General features: G+C 45.1%; 1 protein-coding gene and 1 long non-coding RNA gene across 2 annotated transcripts in view; both read left to right on the top strand.

Moving 5' to 3' along the window:
* LOC146754426 (uncharacterized) overlaps positions 1-18,213 on the top strand; it is a 599,901-nt gene that overhangs the window by 112,381 nt on the left and 469,307 nt on the right. The window lies entirely within an intron of this gene.
* LOC146754446 (uncharacterized) lies at positions 11,690-12,801 on the top strand. The gene is made up of 2 exons (XR_014938923.1): positions 11,690-11,917; positions 12,554-12,801. It is a non-coding gene; the product is annotated as an uncharacterized LOC146754446 (long non-coding RNA).

The raw sequence follows: 18,213 nt of genomic DNA, 5'->3' as shown, positions 1-18,213 counted from the left end.
TGCTGGGGAGCCCCCTGCATCACTGCTGCCTCCTTTGGTACCGTACCTGCAGATGCTTCAGAGCTCATTAGCATGGACTTCCTTCCTCCCCTCAGCAGCTGCTCCTGCACTCACCTTCATTCCTGCTCAGATACCGGCCGCTTCCAGCACCAGCTGACCTGCAAGACACAGAAAGGAAAGGTGGGAGTCATGCAAATCCCCAAGAAGCCCAAGGCTGCATCACCACCACGTATGGCAGCCTCAGGAAGTCAGCTGCAACTACATCCTTTGTCAGAATGGAAACAGGAATCGTCAATTAAGTATGACCTCTGAACTCATTGCCACCATCAGAAACAGGCACTGAAATCGCTCACTTCACTGCAGCTGGTTACCTCCAAATTCTTTTACTTTTAGGAAAATGCAGACACGGAATTGAAGGACACTAGAAAAGTGACATCTACTTCCCCATAGGTGGTTAAACTTGGAAGCAGGACTTGAGCAAGAAAAGCTTCTCAGCTCAGAATCACAGAATTATCAAGGTTGGAAAAGACCTAGAAGATCATCTGGTCCAACCATTGCCAATACTTCCCGGATAAATCATATTCCATACATCACATCCAAACGTTTCTTGAACACTCCCATGGTCGTTGACTCCACCACCTCTCTGGGCAGTTCATTCCAGTGCCTGACTACCCTTTCTGAGAAGTAATGTATCATAATTTCCTAATGTCCAGCCTGAATCTTCCCTGGCGCAGCTTAAAACCATTCTCTCTAGTTCTATCACTGATTACTCGAGAGAAGAGGCCAACCCCCAGCTCACTACAACCTACCTTCAGGAAGTTATAGAGAGTTATAAGGTCTCTCCTGAGCCTCCTCTTCTACAGGCTGAACAATCCCAACACCGTCAGCTGCTCCTTGTAAGGCCTGTGCTCCAAATCCCTCACTACCTTCGTAGGTGAAGACATTCCAGAACCGCAAGGTTTTCCTGCATGGAGAGGCTCAAAACTGAATAGGTCAGACCTCCTCCTCTCCATCATTGCTGTCACGTGAAAGGCTGTCCTTGGAACTGCAGTGACTCATGCATCCTAACTGCACTCCATTGATGGAAGCACACCGTGCATCATCGCTACTTGCCGGGGTGTTCCTGCACTGGCAAGGGATGGATTCACCTGGAAAGAGTAGATACACAGCAGTTAGTGTAAACTTTCACTATCCAAGGAGGCAAAGGCTTGGTGCTGCCTGTCAAGCAGGTTTCAAGCAGCTTGCGAGACTCATTTGGGAAAGACAAGTGTCAACCAAAGATGTCAGGCATGGCTCGAACGCAGGAATACAGAAAGAGGTACAAGCCCACTGAAAGCATGAATTCTACCTGTGTTGCTGACAAGCAGTGTTTTGAAAGCTGGATTTGCACCCTTACCTGCCAGGACCAAGACTTCAGCTTCAGAGGGCTCCCTGGCACTGCTCTGCAGTTGGTTCTCGGCCACAGGGGATGGTTTGCCCAGGCAGAAGCAGGAACGCCAACTGCCAGCTGCTGACTCTGCCCTCTTACTGGGAGAACTTGGTCTGGAGAGAGAAAACAGAGCATGCTGTCAGACGTGGTGCAGGGTGAGGGAAGAGCTGCACTGAGCCCTTGCCAATAGTTGCCTGTTCCCAGCACTACCTGGTTTCTGCTGAAACACAGCTTAGAAAAGCGCTCTGTTTCAAACAGCAGAGGATGCTTCCATTCCTACAGCTCAGCCCTCAAGTCCTGCTGGCTACATTTGCTTTTCTCTGGGGCTGGATTCTATATGAATTTGGTCTTGTCCCACATAACACAGCCAAACAACTTCTCAGCCTGACATTTTATTGAGTCTGGCCCTCCAGAATAATTGGTGCACTAACAAGCTCACAACATGCTTGATTAAAGCACGGAATTAAAAAGAAAGTCAGCCAAACAGAGGGTCACATAGAACAAGAAATGACAAATAAACACTCCTGAAAGGCTACGTACTGCAAACAGAGGGAACGGTGCGGAACAGGCTGGGTAGGGTTTATTCCACATCGAGCACAACAAAATCTGCACTAAAATGGGATGGGGGAATTCCATTCCACCACCAAATACAGGTGTCTCCAAGAGGCAAAAAAAAAAAAAAGAAAAAGAAAAAAAAACAACCCAGAAGTTTGAACTTCAGAAGTTCAGTTCCTTTTCCCATTTCTGTTACTGTGAAGAAAATAATGCCATTTGTGTCCAAACTAAGGGCAAAAGAAATAAGTAACTCACATGACAAATGCACAGGTGTTGAATCTTCAGCATCCATTAAATCCAAGTTCCTTGTTTTTGTGGGTTTTTGTGTGTGTGTTCTGCTTTGTGTTGTGGCATTTATTTATTTATTTTTTTGTTATTTTTTAGTCAAAAGTTATTAGCAAAGGAAAACTCACCAATGTCGATGCCTTGACCAGAAAGCTGAGGTAGTCTCAACTGGGAAGCAGTCCCCACATCCCCCTCTGCCCCCCCCCACAATGGCCACTCCCGCGCACTGCAGCTCAGCCAATCGGAGCCGGCGGAGCTGCCGCTGCCCAATGGGAGGCCGGGGGAGGCCGGCGCTGGGACGGGGAGAGGAGAGAAGAGACAGAGGCAGCACTGAGGTGGGATGGGCTGATGGGGAGTGCGGGGAGGACAGGGGGGTGTGGGGCTGTGGGGGGGCAGAGGGGGATGTGGGGCTGCAATGTGTCAGTGTCTGGAGCACAGGTGAAGGCAGCTGAGCTGTGTGAGCAGTTGTGTTTGAGTCTGGCTGCAGCTCTCTTAGACCCCACTGAAGGGCTGAGTGCCACTGGGAAAGGATCTCTGTGTGGAGATTGTTTCTACTAGAGGTAGTTCTATCAGACTGTTCTATAGAGCTGTGCAGGGGCTGTAAAAGGAGCTGAGGAGGACTGTAGGGGGGATATGGGGCTGTGGTGGGCCATAGGAGGACTAGGGGCTCTAGGGGGCTCTGAGGGTGTGTAGGGGTTGTGGGGAGCTATTGGAGGATATGGGCAGGTATGGGGCTTTAAGGGGTGGTGTATGGAGAGATAGAGGGTTGTGGGGGCCTTAGGGTGATATGGGGCTACTGGGGGCTGTCGGGGGCAAATATGGGGAGGAATATGGAGTTGTAACAGATTGTGGGGGTGTAGGTGTGGTATATATATATCTATATATATAGATCTGTCATTGTCTTCATTCGAAGAAATCTGAAAATAAAGAGTCCCAGCTGATAGTAAAGACTACCCAGAGGGATGGGATGACCATATGGACTGTGCTGAGGATGCTTTATAATGTGTGATAAACACTGTGAAGCAGTGTTGCTCCAGGAAATGGCCCAATACGACACAGAAGCAACTTTAAATATCTTCCAGTCACAAGCTGTTCATATCTAATGTCTATTTTACCCAATGTTTTCCAGTTCCAGAAGCAGAGGATGCCTTTATCAACAAGCAGAAGGTGCAGAAGGAGGTGAAGGCTGCACCAACAGAAAATGCCACGCTGAGCTGCGAGGTGGCCCAGGAGAAGACGGAGGTGAAGTGGTACAAGGAGGGGAAACTGATCACCTGGTGCAAGAAGTTCAGGGTGGAGTCAGAGGGCAAACAGCGTCGGCTGGTGCTGAGCCAGGTGGAGAAGAAAGATGCAGGGGAGTACAGCTGCGAGGCTGCTGGCCAGAAACTCACCTTCAAGATTCATGTCACAGGTAAGACAGGTGTTGTCTGAAATACAGCAGAGAACAGTAAAGTAAAATCTAGTTTCTATTATACAGTGATCCAGTTGCAGTAGTCTGTGCTGAGGTTTTTTCCCTAGACTTGATTGCCTGGGTTTGTAGAAAGTATTTGGTTTTAGTATGGCACAAAGACCTGTTTCAGTCTGTCTGTAGAATAATAATTACTGATATATGTACAGTGGAAGCAATATTCAAGATATTATTCAAATCTCTCCTGTGCCTGAGATCCCAAACTGTAATTCCTGTTCACAGAAACATTTGACTAAGATAAGTATGTGCAGTGAGGCTGGAGTGCATGTTGTGCGTGCAGCCTTTCATGGCAGGAGAAGCAGGAACTTCTCCTAGTAGTACACTGCCTTTTTACTATGCCTTTATGTTGGAGGCTGCATCTGGATAGGTGAGTCTGCTCCTCACAGTAAGAGACCTGGTAGAGCTGACTATTGCCAGAGCTCAAAGCAAAATAGATAGCTGCAAATCACACACAAAGAAGAAAGGACTGCGTTGGTGAGCATATTTCCTTTGTGCCTTTGACAGTCACAGTTGTGGCAATGGTAGAGGCCATGAGGAGTCTGTTCAGGAAGCCAGGAGTACTGTTCTGGGTCATGAAAAGGCAGCCAGTGGTTTGACTATCGCATGTTTATGTGTTTTGATGTTTCACAGTGGGTCTTAAGTAAAAGGAACTCAGATTTTGGTTACCTGCAGGACAGATGTTCTTTTGGGTTCAATATGTTTGCATAGTGACTTGCAACCATGGGACTGGTGTTCAAGGACCCTCTTGGTTCCTTCAGTTCCTCGGTTCTTTCTTGCCTAGATTTGACACTTTGTTTCAACAGAAGAGCTGATATTCTCTAGTGAAGGCTATTAGTTTGGGCACAAGTGGTAACCTAAACCTGTTCCAACCTGTACATACAGACCTGCAAGATGGTTTCATTTCAGTCCCTCAGTCAATACTTTTTCTTTTCTTCCCTCAGAGCCAAAACCTGTGTTTATAAACCAGGAGCAGGTGCAGAAAGAGGTGAGTGCTGCCCTGGCAGCAAGTGCCTCCCTCAGCTGTGAAGTAGCACAGGATCCAACTGGAGTAAAATGGTACAAGGATGGAAGACTGCTTGCCTCCTCCAGAAAGTTCAAACTGGAATCTGTGGGCAAAACACGGCGTCTGGTTGTGGAGCAGCTGGGGAGGAAAGATGCTGGAGAATACATCTGTGAGGCTGCTGGCCAGAAGATGACCTTCGAGCTGGAAACAACTGGTGAGCATTCAGAAATTCTCAGCCAGGATTTTGTAGCCTTGTTGTGAACTGGGTTTTAGGGTGAAATCTGAGTTTTCTTTGCACCTGACAGTGTGAGAATTTGCTCTGGCCCTTTGTGTACCTCCCCGGTGCTCAGCTGTTCCTTCCCTTACTTGGGGATAACGTCATTTATTCAAGGTGATGTCCAAACGGGCTTGTTAACAGTCCTCCGCAGTGCTTTAAGCTGTCATAGGTCAGCCAGAATTTATGCATGTTCTATAGCCATTCCTACATGTTGAAAACACTGCACTGTGCTTAAGCTTCAGCATATGTTCCAGTAAGTACAGTTCCATTAATTCTAGGGAATTGGGTGAATTAAACATAGATCTGAAGGCTGCCTTTGCTCAGTGCAGAGATGGAAGGACTAATGTAGATTTGACTTGATATTTTCCCTTCTAGGATGGGATGGAGCTCCGTCAAAGTAAAAAAGTGGGCATTACTTCCCAGGGAAATAAGAGAAGTCTCATTATTCAGAGGTGGTGAACTCTCATTTTCTCTCTCAGTCTGCAAACAGGCTGGGTTGCTGTTTCAGTACAGGCTGTTTTATGCAGGAACTCTGCTCCTGAGGTTAATCCAAGTTGTATCCAGGCCCTTCAGAAGGAAAGGGAAATAGCAGCACAGAAATATGGTCTGATTCTGACATAAAGAAGTGCAGACCTGGAGAGTTAAAAGGGATTGTGTGATGTTCAAGGGATTTTGAAGCAAAGATGTCCCCTAGGTAAGATTTGTGGCTGACATTCCCCATACATTGTGGGCACACAGGCTAAGGAGAGACTAGTGATGAGCATGCAGAGAAGCCAATGATTCAGACAGGTTTGTAGTGACACGACATTGTAGAGTTCTGTCTAGTTCTCCTTGGCATAGTTTGGAAAATAAAGATGAGGTGATGGTGGTAACCAATATGGCTTCCTCAAGGTCAAGCCATGCCTGACAAACTTGGTGGCCTTTCATGATGGAGTAACAGCATCAGTGGATAATGGGAGAGCAACTGACATCATCTACTTGGACTTGTGCAGAGCATTTGATCCCGTCCTGCATGACATCCTGGTCACCAAACTGGAGAAAAATGGTTTTGATGGATGGACCAGTTGCAGGATAGGGAACTGTCTGGATGGTCACACTCAGAGAGCTGCAGTCAATAGCTCAGTGTCCAGGTGGAGGGTGGTGTTGGGACCAGTGTTATTTAACATTTTTTAACATTATTTAACATTTTTTAACATTTAACATTATTATTTATTTAACATTTAACATTATTATTATTATTTAACATTTTTTAACATTATTTAACATTTTTTAACATTATTTAACATTTTTGTAGGCAACATGGACAGTGGAATCAAATGAACCCTCAGCAAGTCTACAGATGACACCAAGCTGAGCGGTGCTGTTGATGTGCTAGAGGGAAGGGATGCTACCCAGAGGGACCTGGACAGGCTGGAGAGGTGGGCCCTTGGCAGCCTCATGAACTTGAGTGTGGCCAAGTACAAGGCCCTGCACCTGGGTCAGGGCAATCCCAAGCACAGGCACAGGCTTAGAGGAGAATGATTTGAGAAAAGCCTTGACCCTGAGGAGAAGAGTTGGTGTGGAGGGAGGTGTCCCTGCCTATAGCAGGGGGATTGGAACTAAATGACCTTAAAGATTCATTCAGTTCCATTGTTTTTCTACCCTTAATTTTGCTTCACAGATTTTGGAATAAATGAGATTCTGGTTTCCATGAAAACTGTTTGCAGGGAGCTCCATTGTAGCTAGTAAGTCTATCTTTAAGTTCAAGGGCAATAATGCATTGACTGTGTTGAAGAGAGAAATGACTCAGGAATGGATGATGGTTTAGAATAAAACATAATCCTACTCATTTTCTATGCAAATATGTGTAAGGAAAAGATGCTGCACTCAGTTCTGGAAATACCCTGACAAATATATCTCTAGTGTTTCACAGCTGGAGATATCAAGATTGTTAAACCACTGGAAGATGTGGAAGTGAATGAATATGGGAGTGCATCTTTTGTCTGAGATTTCACACGATGAGGTTCAGAGCCAGTGGTACAAAGATGACAACAAGCTGAAGGCTGATGACAACATCAGAATGCGGCAAGATGGTAGGGTGTAAGAGGGGGATCTTTCTCCTGAGTGGGGGGTGGGTTGGAGATCAAGCAGAAAGGACATCTGAAATGAAGTGAAGAAGGTTCAGAAGGGAGTTCCCCTTTTGTTTTGGGACTGAGGTTAGGGTGGAACAAGTGACATGGACCAGCTAACATCATTTGCAAGAATGTCAAAAAAGTTGAACGCCACCAGGACCTTTCACAGAAATAAAAACTCCTACCTACCTACTTTTCTGCCCACAAAATATCCAGCTTGTCTTTTGGGTTTTACTTTTGCTAAGTAGAACAGATTATTTTCTTACGAGGTTGATTTTCTACTTTTAAACTTCAGATTTGTGTTTGAACGTTGAGGGATAAAAAACATAGCTTGACTTTTTCTTAATTTTCTCTGTCTGTTTGAAAAGAGCACAGGGTTGTTTTTGTTTGTTTTTTTTTAATATATACAATGTTAGGGTATATATATGATGTTAAGTGTGATAAAGAAAAGGGAGACATTTGAGTTAGCACACTACTCAAGAGTTCAGTCCCCAGCTTTGCCACTGTTACCATTATAAGGGCAAGAACATCCTGGAAAATGAATTTCTCCTAAGTAGAGTCAATACATTTGAGCTACAGAGACCTTTACTAGGTGAAAACTTGTTGTTCAGAGCTAAGTTGCTGTATTTAACCAAAGTAATTATCAATGTCCGTGTTTCATTGAACCTTTATTCCATTTCGTAATGTGAGGAGTTTGATATTGGGATGGGAAGGTCATGGTTTGATTTGGATGTTGGACTGGGAATCAGAAGATCTGGGCTCTCTTCAGGTTGTCAGTCTTATTGTCTGACTTCTTAACAACATTCCTTTCTTTATAATATTATTTAATGATGTTTTAAGGCATTTTGAGCTGATAGGTGTAGTGTTCATGTGACTTCTTAACAACATTCCTTTCTTTATATTATTTTTTAATGATGTTTTAAAGGCATTTTGAGCTGATAGGTGTAGTGTTCATGTGCAGTAATGCTGATGTGAGTAAGTAGGGTGATAATGTAAGGGTTTTTTACATTCCTTCTACATCTCTGCTTTCTCTTGTTCCATCCTTCTTAAATAGCAGTCCATTAGTCTAGTAAAGGAGCTGTGTGATGAGGATGTGACTGAGCCTGAAAAAGCCAAGTTTGAATGCGAGATATCCATTCCTTCTATGAAACCTCCCAAGTGGTATCTACGTGGGGAAGTCTTACAGGCTGGCAGAAACTTGATTATGCAGCAAGAAGGCACCATCCACCAGCTTGCCATAGCGATAACCACCACTGATATGACAAGCACCATTCAGTTCTCAATTGGCAAATCAAAATCCGCAGCCAATCTGCTTGTCAGAGGTAACATATCCTGGCTTGGTTTACATCAAGAAGATGAAGAATTAATTAACGTACAGTCTTCCTTCACTGGGGTCTTTGAAATATTTTGTGTGTGTCTGGAGGGTCTGCTCCATTTCCAGTTCAAAGTCGTTGGGCACTAAATGAGACAGCTGCATCTCAGTAAAAGATCTGTTTGAATAGCTGTGATGTGCTTACTATTCAGATCTACAGAGCTGAGGTTTTGTCCTTGGCTATACCAAAGAAGTAAAATCAGGTGAAATTAATTGTATTTTTGAACTAGACAAGGTTAAGTTTGGTAGCACCTAAATTTGATGCAGTTTGTCATTGATTTCACCTGAAAGAAACTTCCCGGCTTTTTATCTGCTGTTGTCCCCAGCGTAAGAGTCTCCATTCACACCCTAAAGTACTTGTTATATTTTCAACTCACTCTTATTTGAATAAAAGCCTCAACAAATGGGAGAAAATTTAATTAGCACAGAACAAGAGCTGGACCTTGCATTTGGTAGATAATATACAGTATTACTTTATAGAAATGTAGTCAATGGCATTCCCTATAGACAATCATTTGTTTTATCTTTGGAGTGGTTCAAAAAACCATTGTGAACATGACATTAATTGGAATGGAATACACGCAAGAGACTTTCCTCTTCTTCCAATTGTCCTCATCCTTTCTTCTCTTCCACCCCTGCTTTGCAGATTACCATATAGAAATCACCAGGAAGTTGGAGGACAAGACAGCTTTGGAACATCATTCTGTCATCCTGTCCTGTGACTTCAGGCCTTCTCCAAAGGTTGTGAAATGGTTCAAGGGCCACACACCCATCTAACCCTCTGAGAAGTACAAGATCAAGAGGGATAAGCATTCAGCAGAGCTCAAGATTCTGAAGCTGAAGCCCGATGATGCTGGTGTGCACAAGTGCAAGGCAGGAATTGCAGAGACTGAGGCCACGCTGACAGCTGAAGATATGAGCAGGGAGGGTGACCTCTTCCATGTCCTATTTCACCTCAGATTTCTCTTCTTGAGGTTGATTTCTGCCGTTCTCTCCTGCTAACTTTATAAATGTATAGTCTTCACTGAGAAGATTACACAAAGATCATCTAGTCCAACCATTCTACCACATCCCAGTATGATTTATAGGAACAGTGGTAACAGTTCACCTTGTTTCCCCACAGCCTGCAATGTAGAAGTAACGAAGCACCTGCAGGATGTGGAAATTGAAGAAGAGAGCTCTGCTGTCTTCTCCTGCGAGCTGTCCCATGATGACGAGGACGTGGAATGGTTCCTGAATGGCAACCTCCTTTACACCAACAATTACAATGACATCAAGAACATTGGCAATTGCTGCACACTGACAATGAAGCAGGTTAAGCCTGAGGATGCTGGCACAGTGACAGTGAAGTCAGACAAGGTATCAGAAAGTGCACCTGAAGGTGATAGGTGGGTCTGATCACACCCCTCCTGGATGTAAGAGATGCTAAGGAGCTCCAGTTCATTCTGTTGTGCAGCAATCCTGCTTCTAAAGCTCACCTCTCTGGGGCTCAGATAGCCACCAAAGTCATGATGGGCTTTCTTCCAGTGATTTATGGAATTAAGGATTTATGACTGCAGGGAGAGATCATTCAGTCTGTGTTTTGCCTCTGGGATGACTAATGACCAGGCTGTGAGCAACCTGATCTAGCTGTGAATGTCCCTTTTTATTGCAGGGGAGCTGGGCTAGATGGCCTTGAAGGGTCTCTTCCAATTCTAAGGATACTGTGATTCTAATCTGCTCTCCCCAGCAATTAAGCTCTTTTACTCTATGCGCTCAGAGTTTGAAGGATTTACTCTTTCTCCTTTCTTTTGCATTTGGTGGAAGTTTTTTCCCCAGTATAAACATCTGATGTGTGAAATAGAAGATAGATAAAAGGAGTCAATAAAACAGGAAAATCAAAAGTGTTCAGCAGCTTATCCTCTTAATCCTGTGGCCTGCTGTATGAGCTCTGCTCCATGTGAGGGCAATGCCAGCTCTCCAGCTTTAGAAGAGCTGCATCCCAATTACTTCATATGATATCAGTCCCACCCACAGCAATGCAGGCTGTCCCTCCTGTTCCCTGTATTCTCCTACTGATTAGTTCAGAATTCCATAAAGTGCATTCAGTAACACACATGAAACCGCTTTAGGTTCTATATTGGTGTCATCAGTGCTGGTAAAAATTTATTTATCCCTCTTCAAAAATCTGAAAGCAACTGGAAATATCTCAACTTCTGTATCACATTGTTCTGTTTTGCCCTTTTAATTGCAGAGAAGCCTGCTGTCTTCATGAAGTCCTTGGATGATATTTTTGTTGAGGAGCGGGGTGTGATTAAATTGGAATGCGAAGTCTCTATAAAGAGAAGGTCAAACCAGTGTGGAAAAAGGACGGTGTTGTGCTCCCTTCTGGCAACAAGTATGAGCTGGTACAGTCTGGGAAGACCCTATGTCCCCTTATCCATGACCTCGAGAAGTCAGATGCAGGTTTCTATACCTGTGATATTGGCACTGATGTTGCCAAGTCAAAGGTCGGCATTCAGGGTAAGTACTGTGGAAAGTAAAGGAGTGCTGAAAGCACATTCAGTGTGGTCACTATGTCTTACACCTATTCCCCCATGAGCCTTAATAGTTTCTACAATAGAAGTGTATTACTGCAATTTAGTGCAGTGATGTCTGGAAAATTCCCATTGCTTTTGATGTAAATGTATCTCATTTTGCCATGAAAATCACCAAACACATCAAGAATGTCCTGGAAATGTTTCCTTTCAAACCATCCCTAAAATGGAGAAATGGTTTGAACACCAATAGGTGTAGGATGGTAACAAATGAGCTAATAGAAACAGTTAATTTCTTGTCATAGGCAAAATCCTTTTTCTCACGCAGCATCTTAGAGTTGTCCTCTCTGTTAGGTTGTTCCCTCTGTAGCTCATTGAATCTTCATTCTGCTCCATGGACTGAGCTGCTCTCCTTGTAGTTCTTCCAGAGCAAAGCCAAGAGATTCACGTCTATTTTTTTTTAATACCTTTCTGGTAATTCTGAGTGGAGAATGTCTTAGAGAATACATCAGTAAGGAACACAGCCATGTTCTGCAAATCCTGAGTTAAAACACCAGTACTGCTACTCACATATGTCACAAATGCCTTTTCTCCATATAAACCTCATACTAACCTATCTCTTATCTTCCAGAGCTGAATATTGGCATTAGCAAACGGCTGAAAAACACTGAAATCCAGGAGGGAGCAGATTGTACTTTTGAATGCATTCTGTCCCATGAAAGCATTGATGAGTTCAACTGGACACTGAATGGAAGCAGAGTGGAAAGTGGTGGGCGATTTAAAGCTTCTAACGTGAGTCGGAAATATACTCTCCTTATCAAAAGTGTGACTCCTACTGACACTGAGGAAGTCGTTTTTACTGCCCGTGGTCTAACCTCCAAAGCCTCTCTGTCTGTGAAAGGTAATGAGATGGGAGAGATTCTGGGGCCTGATTCCTTCAACTGTCTTCTGATAAGATTGTCGTGAGAGCTAACTCATAATATGGTTAAAGTGAATAGCAACCTTCTACTTGAACCTCGAAGCACTGAGAATTTCTCTTAAAAATAAGTAAAAGGAGGAAACATTTTACACAAATGTGAGAACTACCCAAAGCACTGGGGTAGTGTTGGCAATGGTCATCTCACTACAGCTTGTTCCATTACCAGTAAATCAGGAATGATCTGTTGAGGGAACTGTGGGAGCAAATATCCTCTAAGTATAAGCTGAAGGGATGGCCTTCACATCATCTAGCTGTACAACAAATTCCTATCTAGAACATGTGCATCTGAGAGCATCATCCGAGGCTCCCAGTGTGATGAGTGGAGAGAAGAGAGAGGCAGTTTTCAGACATGGTTCATCATCCTCAATGGGGTAGATTTAAGAGAGAATAAATGCTGCCTGGAATTCTATTGTCTGTACTTTGCAGATTACTACTGGCTGTAGGATGGCGTCTGTTGCAAGTGCCTCTCTAACTTATCTCCAGCATGTAGATGCATGTATTTTGAGAGAGGCATCCTACCATAAGTGTATGTTACTCAAAAAGCATGTTTTCTTTCAGAAAAACCTACTGAGGTTACAAAACAGCTGGAGGATAAGACATCAGCCTGAGCAGTGAGCTGTCGAAGCCTGATGTGAACATCAGGTGGTACAAGGATGGCAAAGCAATCAGAAAAAGCCAGAAGTACGACTTGCAGCAGGAGGGTACTGGGGCCATTCTGATCATCCATGACTCTACTGCCAAGGACAGTGGGGAGTACCCCTGTGAGACAGAGGACTCCATAACAAAAGCCAGGGTCACTGTGCAAGGTGAGTTGAAAAGCACACTGGGGATGGCATGTAGAGAAGTCGAGGTAAATATCTGCAGCCTGTGGGTGATGTTTTTCTCTTCTGTTTCCTTGAGCAGGATCAATTCTTAGTTTTCAGAAAATATGATGGATTAAAATCTTTTCCTTAAAATAATCTGGAAACTGAATGATTCTCCAGTGTGATGTGGATCTGGGCAGCCTGGTCTGGTGGTTGGTGACCCCTTTGAGGGGGTTTGAAACTAGATGATCTTTGAGGTCCTTTTCTACTCAGGCCACTCTATGATTCTGTGATCATTCTATGATTCTATGATCTTGGGTGTTAGTGAGCCAAGAAAAGATGGCAATCTGAATTAGTCTATATTGAATATGTGTAATCAAAACTATATGCAGTTGATCAGATGAGATCCTACCAGCGCATGCATAATGGTATTGAACTTTCCAGATATCTACTGGAATTATCAAACCTATGTAAATGGGTGGACTCTGTGGTCTTCTTAGACTCTTTGCATCTCTATGTGATATTCTGAAATGAGGGCAAAGGAGATTCAGGACACCTCTGTATGCTTGGGACTTGTTGGGGTAACAAATCCCTTTGTCCTACACCCTCATCCTTTTTTTTTTTTCCTTCCAGAAAAACCTAATTACTTTATCAAGGAACTTTCAGATGTGAAAATTGAAGAAAGTGGAAGTGCACTTTTTACATGTCAGAGCGAGAAAGCTGCATCCTTCGTCATATGGAGGAAAGGCATTGCTGAGCTCAGGCCTGGCAGGAAATACAAGAGGGCACAGAAAGGACGAGACCTGCAGCTGTGCATAAAAAATCTGGAGAAAAGTGACAGTGACGTGTACACCTGTGACATTGGTGATGCCCAGTCCAGAGCTAAGCTGGTTGTACAAGGTATGTGTGAGAGCCATATGACTGCGCATCCTGTTTCTCCACTACCAAGACATTATCCTGGTAGAATTTGTACATTTATGGCAGGTCTTTGGGGCTGCAGCTGTCTGGCCTGAATAGCGGTTCACAAGCCATGCACAGAGCAAGCTGCACGGAAAGGGAAAGAACTACCGACTAGAGCAGTGCCATTGAGAACTTTATGTATCATTTAAAAACCAAAAATGCTGATGTACGGTGAGGCTGGTGACCCAGAAATCAGTGTGAACTTTCTATCTCTGACCTTTCTGAGTTACAAATAGTCCTCCAGAGTTCTAGGCAAAAATTCCCTTATGCTGCATTCTGGGTAGTTGTCACGGTTTAAACAAAAATCTACCTGTGTCCGTGACAGGGGGGCCACAGGCAAGCGAGGTGCTAGAAGGAGCTGAACCTCTGTCCCAACTACTTCAGAAGCAGCCCAAACCCCCTCGTACATGGCTAAAATCTCCTTCTCAGTTGGAGTGTAGCAGTCCTCAGACCCTTTATATGCTCGACTCCAAAGTCCCAGGGGTTGGCCTTGGGTTTCTCCTAAAGCTCTTTGCCACAAACTCCAAGTGGGACCTTTCTCTCCAGCAGCAGTGTAGAGGATGTTCTTTACATCCTGTCCTGTCTGTACTGACCCCAAGGCCACGGCACGGGCTATCTCTTGTTTTCTCTGCTCAAAAGCCTGCTGCTGCTCAGGACCCCATGAGAAATTATTCTTCTTCCGTGTTACCTGATAGTGGGGGCTCACTATGTGGCTGTAGTTTGGGACATGCATTCTCCAAAAGCCCACTACTCCCAGAAAAGATTGGATCTCTGTCTTGTTGGTGGGCGGAGACATAGCAGTGATTTTTTCAATCACATCTGCTGGGATGTGTCGATGCCCATCTTGCCATTTTACACCTAAGAACTGGATTTCCTGTGCAGACCCCTTCACCTTGCTGCGCTTAATGGCAAAACCAGCTTGCAAAAGAATTTGGATTATCTGTTTTCTTTTCTTGAATATCTCTGCTGCTGTATGGCCCCACACGACAATATCATCAATATACTGCAAGTGTTCGGGAGCATTACCCTGTTCCAAGACAGCTTGGATCATCCCATGGCAAATTGTTGGGCTGTGCTTCTACCCTTGAGTTAAACGGTTCCAGGTATACAGGAAAAAGCAAACTGTGGCCTTCATTTTGCAGCCAATGGGATGGAAAAGAAGGCATTAGCAATGTCAATGGTGGCATACCACCTAGCTTCTTTTGACTCCAGTTCATACTGGAGTTCTAGCATGTCTGGTACAGCAGAATTCAATGGAGGTGTGATTTCATTTAGGCCACGGTAATCCACCGTCAACCTCCATTCTTCACTGGCTTTATGCACTGGCCATATGGGGCTGTTAAAAGGTGAGTGAGTTTTGCTAATTGCTCCCTGATTCTCTAATTGGCGAATTAGCTTGTGAATGGGGAGCAATGAGTCCCTATTGGTGCGGTACTGCCGTCTGTGAACCACTCTGGTGGCAATTGGTACCTCTTGGTCTTTTACCTGGAGCAACCCCACAGCAGAAGGATCATCTGACAGATCAGGTAAAGCTGACAGCAGATAAACACCATTTGTGTTAACAGCAGCTATCCCAAAGGCCCATCGATACCCCTTGGGATCCTTAAAATATCCCGTCCTAAGGTAATCGATACCCAAAACACTTGGAGCCTCTGGACCAGTCACAATAGGGTGTTTTTGCCAGTTTTTACCAGTGAGGCTTATTTCGGCCTCCAACATAGTCAATTCTTGGGAACCCCCAGTCACTCCATGGATATATATTGGTTGTGTCCCTTGGTGACTTGAGGGCATTAGGGTGCATTGTGCACCAGTGTCCACCAAGGCTTTATATTTCTGTGGTTGAGATGTGCCAGGCCACTTAATCCACACAGTGCAGTATACTCTATTGTCCCTTTCCCCCCCCTGGCTGGGGGCAGGGCCCCTCTGTTGTTTACCTTGGTGGCTTGCAGCAACTGGAACTCTCCCCTTCTTGGAAGAGTTCACCTTGGTAGTTGTTTCACCTTGTAATTCTTCCACTCGTGCCTGAAGTGCAGAAGTGGATGAATTACACCACTTCTTCATGTCCTCCCCATGACTACAGAGGAAAAGCAACAAGGCAAGACGTGTAGTCTCATCGTTGATTTGAGGTGACTTATCATTGTCATTTGCTTGAATACGAGGATGTCTCTTTTTAATGGTTGAGATTTTCGATGATACAGGTCGAGAGGAACTCATGTTGTTTAGCTTTCTCAATAGGCGATCGTGGAAATCCTGGTTTCCATCATCTTGTACCACCGTGGATTCATCTACATCAGGCACAGTAGCCAATTTGTCAATAATATCACTTTGTGTTCCCTCCATTTTGTTTAATCTTTCCACAATTTTGACAATGGCTGAAGTATACAGATTAACTTCTGTAGCGCTTATAAATAATTCAAGTTCCTGAAGTCTGCCAATTAGTTCATTCACAAAGGGTTTCCTTTCCCCTTTGCCATATACTAATGCAAGTGCACTGGCATGCTTTTCTGGAGCTGCCTTTGTAAAGTCACGCCACATTTGTCGTGGAACGCGGACTGCTTCAGGATCATGTAATTGGTTTGGATCATTACGATTGAACTCGGGGCTGTATAGCATTTCCACCAGAGCACTTTCTCTCAAAGATTGGATAACTTTCTCTATATCAGTCCATTTCTTTCTCTCAGGCTCCAAGTCCCGTTTAAAGGGGAATCTATCTCTTACCGCTATCAACATCCGCTTCCAGAGGGTGTAGGACCGATTTTGGCATGTGCCAATACCTCTGTCCACATGCGAGTCCCTGGAAATGCTACCCAGTTGGCGAGCTTCACTGCCATCGAGCCACGCACTGTTGGCACCATTGTCCCAGCAGCGAAGTAACCAAGTGACCATATTTTCTTTTGGCTGACATGTGTAATCCTTTCTTAGATCTCGAATTTCACTCAGTTTAAAAGATCAATCAATAATGGTCGTAATACTTTGCTCACCTTTTGCTCTATCAAGAGTCCCAGGTGTTGATGGTGGCAACTGTGTTGATGAGGCTGCCCCATCTACAAGTTTGGACTTGAGAAATTCTCGTAAAGAAAAAGTAGCTTTTGGCTCCTCTTCTGACTCTGACCCTGACGCTTGTGTTATTTCCTCCAGGTAACCCTCCTTCTTTTTCCTCTCTCCTAACTTTCTCTGCTCCTCTAACTTCTTCTGCTCCTCTAACTTCTTCTGCTCCTCTAACTTCTTCTGCTCCTCTAACATCTTCTGCTCCTCTATCATCTTCTTATACCCCTCTAACATCCTCTGCTCCTCCAACTTCTTCTGGTCTTCTGACTCCCCCTGCTCTCCTGAGTCCCCTTGCTCTCCTGAGTCCTGCTCTCCTAACTCCCTCCACTCTTCTAACTCCTTCTGCATTTTCTCTAACTGAGTTGAAACTTGTTTTGTCTTTCGCCCTCTTACAGGGGCAACCAACATTGTATCTGGTGTCCCCGATGGTTGGTCCAATTGGACTACATGTTCCCCCGGTGGCTGGTCAAATTGGGCTACATGCGCCCCCAGTGGCTGGCCAAATTGGACTACATGTGCCCCTGGTAGTTGGTTAAATACATTCAACTCACCCTGGAGGGCACATAGCTGGTCTCGGAGAGCGTTCCGCTCCAACTGGATGGCACCAAGCTCAGTCTGGAGGCTGTTGTAGTTGGACTGGAGAGTGTTGTACCCGAACCGGAGGACGTTATGCTCGGCCTGGAGGGCAGTGTGCTCAGTCTGGAGAGTGTTGAGCTTGGTCTGGAGGGCATTGTGCTCGGTCTGAAGAGCGTTATGCTCGGACTGGAGGGCATTATGCTCGGACTGAAGAGTGTTGTGCTCGGTCTGGAGGGTGTCACAATTGGGTTGAAGGGCATCGTGCTTAGGCTGGAGGGTGCCGCACTCAGACTGGAGGGCGTCATACTTGGACTGGAGAGTATTGTACCCGGACCGGAGAGCGTTGTGCTCAGTCTGGAGAGTATTGTGCTCCGTCCGGAGGGCATTGTATTCAGTTTGAAGAGCGTTATGCTCGGACCGGAGGGCGTTATGCACAGACTGAAGAGTGTTGTGCTTGGACTGGAGGGTGTCGCAGTTGGGTTGGAAGGCATCGTGCTTGGCATGGAGGATGCCGCACTCAGACTGGACGGCGTCATACTTGGACTGGAGAGTGTTGTGCTCGGTCTGGAGGGCGCTGTGCTCGGACTGGAGAGTGTCGTGCTCGGACCGGAGGGCATCGCGCTCAGTCTGGAGAGTGTCATGCTCGGACCGGAGGGCGCCGTGCTCGGACTGGAGAGTGTCGTGCTCGGACCGGAGGGCGCTGTGCTCGGACTGGAGAGTGTTGAGTTGGGATTGCAGGGAGCTTTTCTCATCCCAAAGTTTTTCTGCGTCAGCTCTAAGATTCTCTTTCTCGTACCAGATTGAGTCTCGTTGGTGCAGGAGATCTTTTCT

The sequence above is a fragment of the Coturnix japonica genome, chromosome W (assembly GCF_054131305.1).
Source record: "Coturnix japonica strain WE chromosome W, WE-NBRP24, whole genome shotgun sequence".
In the NCBI taxonomy this organism is placed as follows: Eukaryota; Metazoa; Chordata; class Aves; order Galliformes; family Phasianidae; genus Coturnix; species Coturnix japonica.
This window is presented reverse-complemented; position numbering and strand designations above follow the sequence as displayed.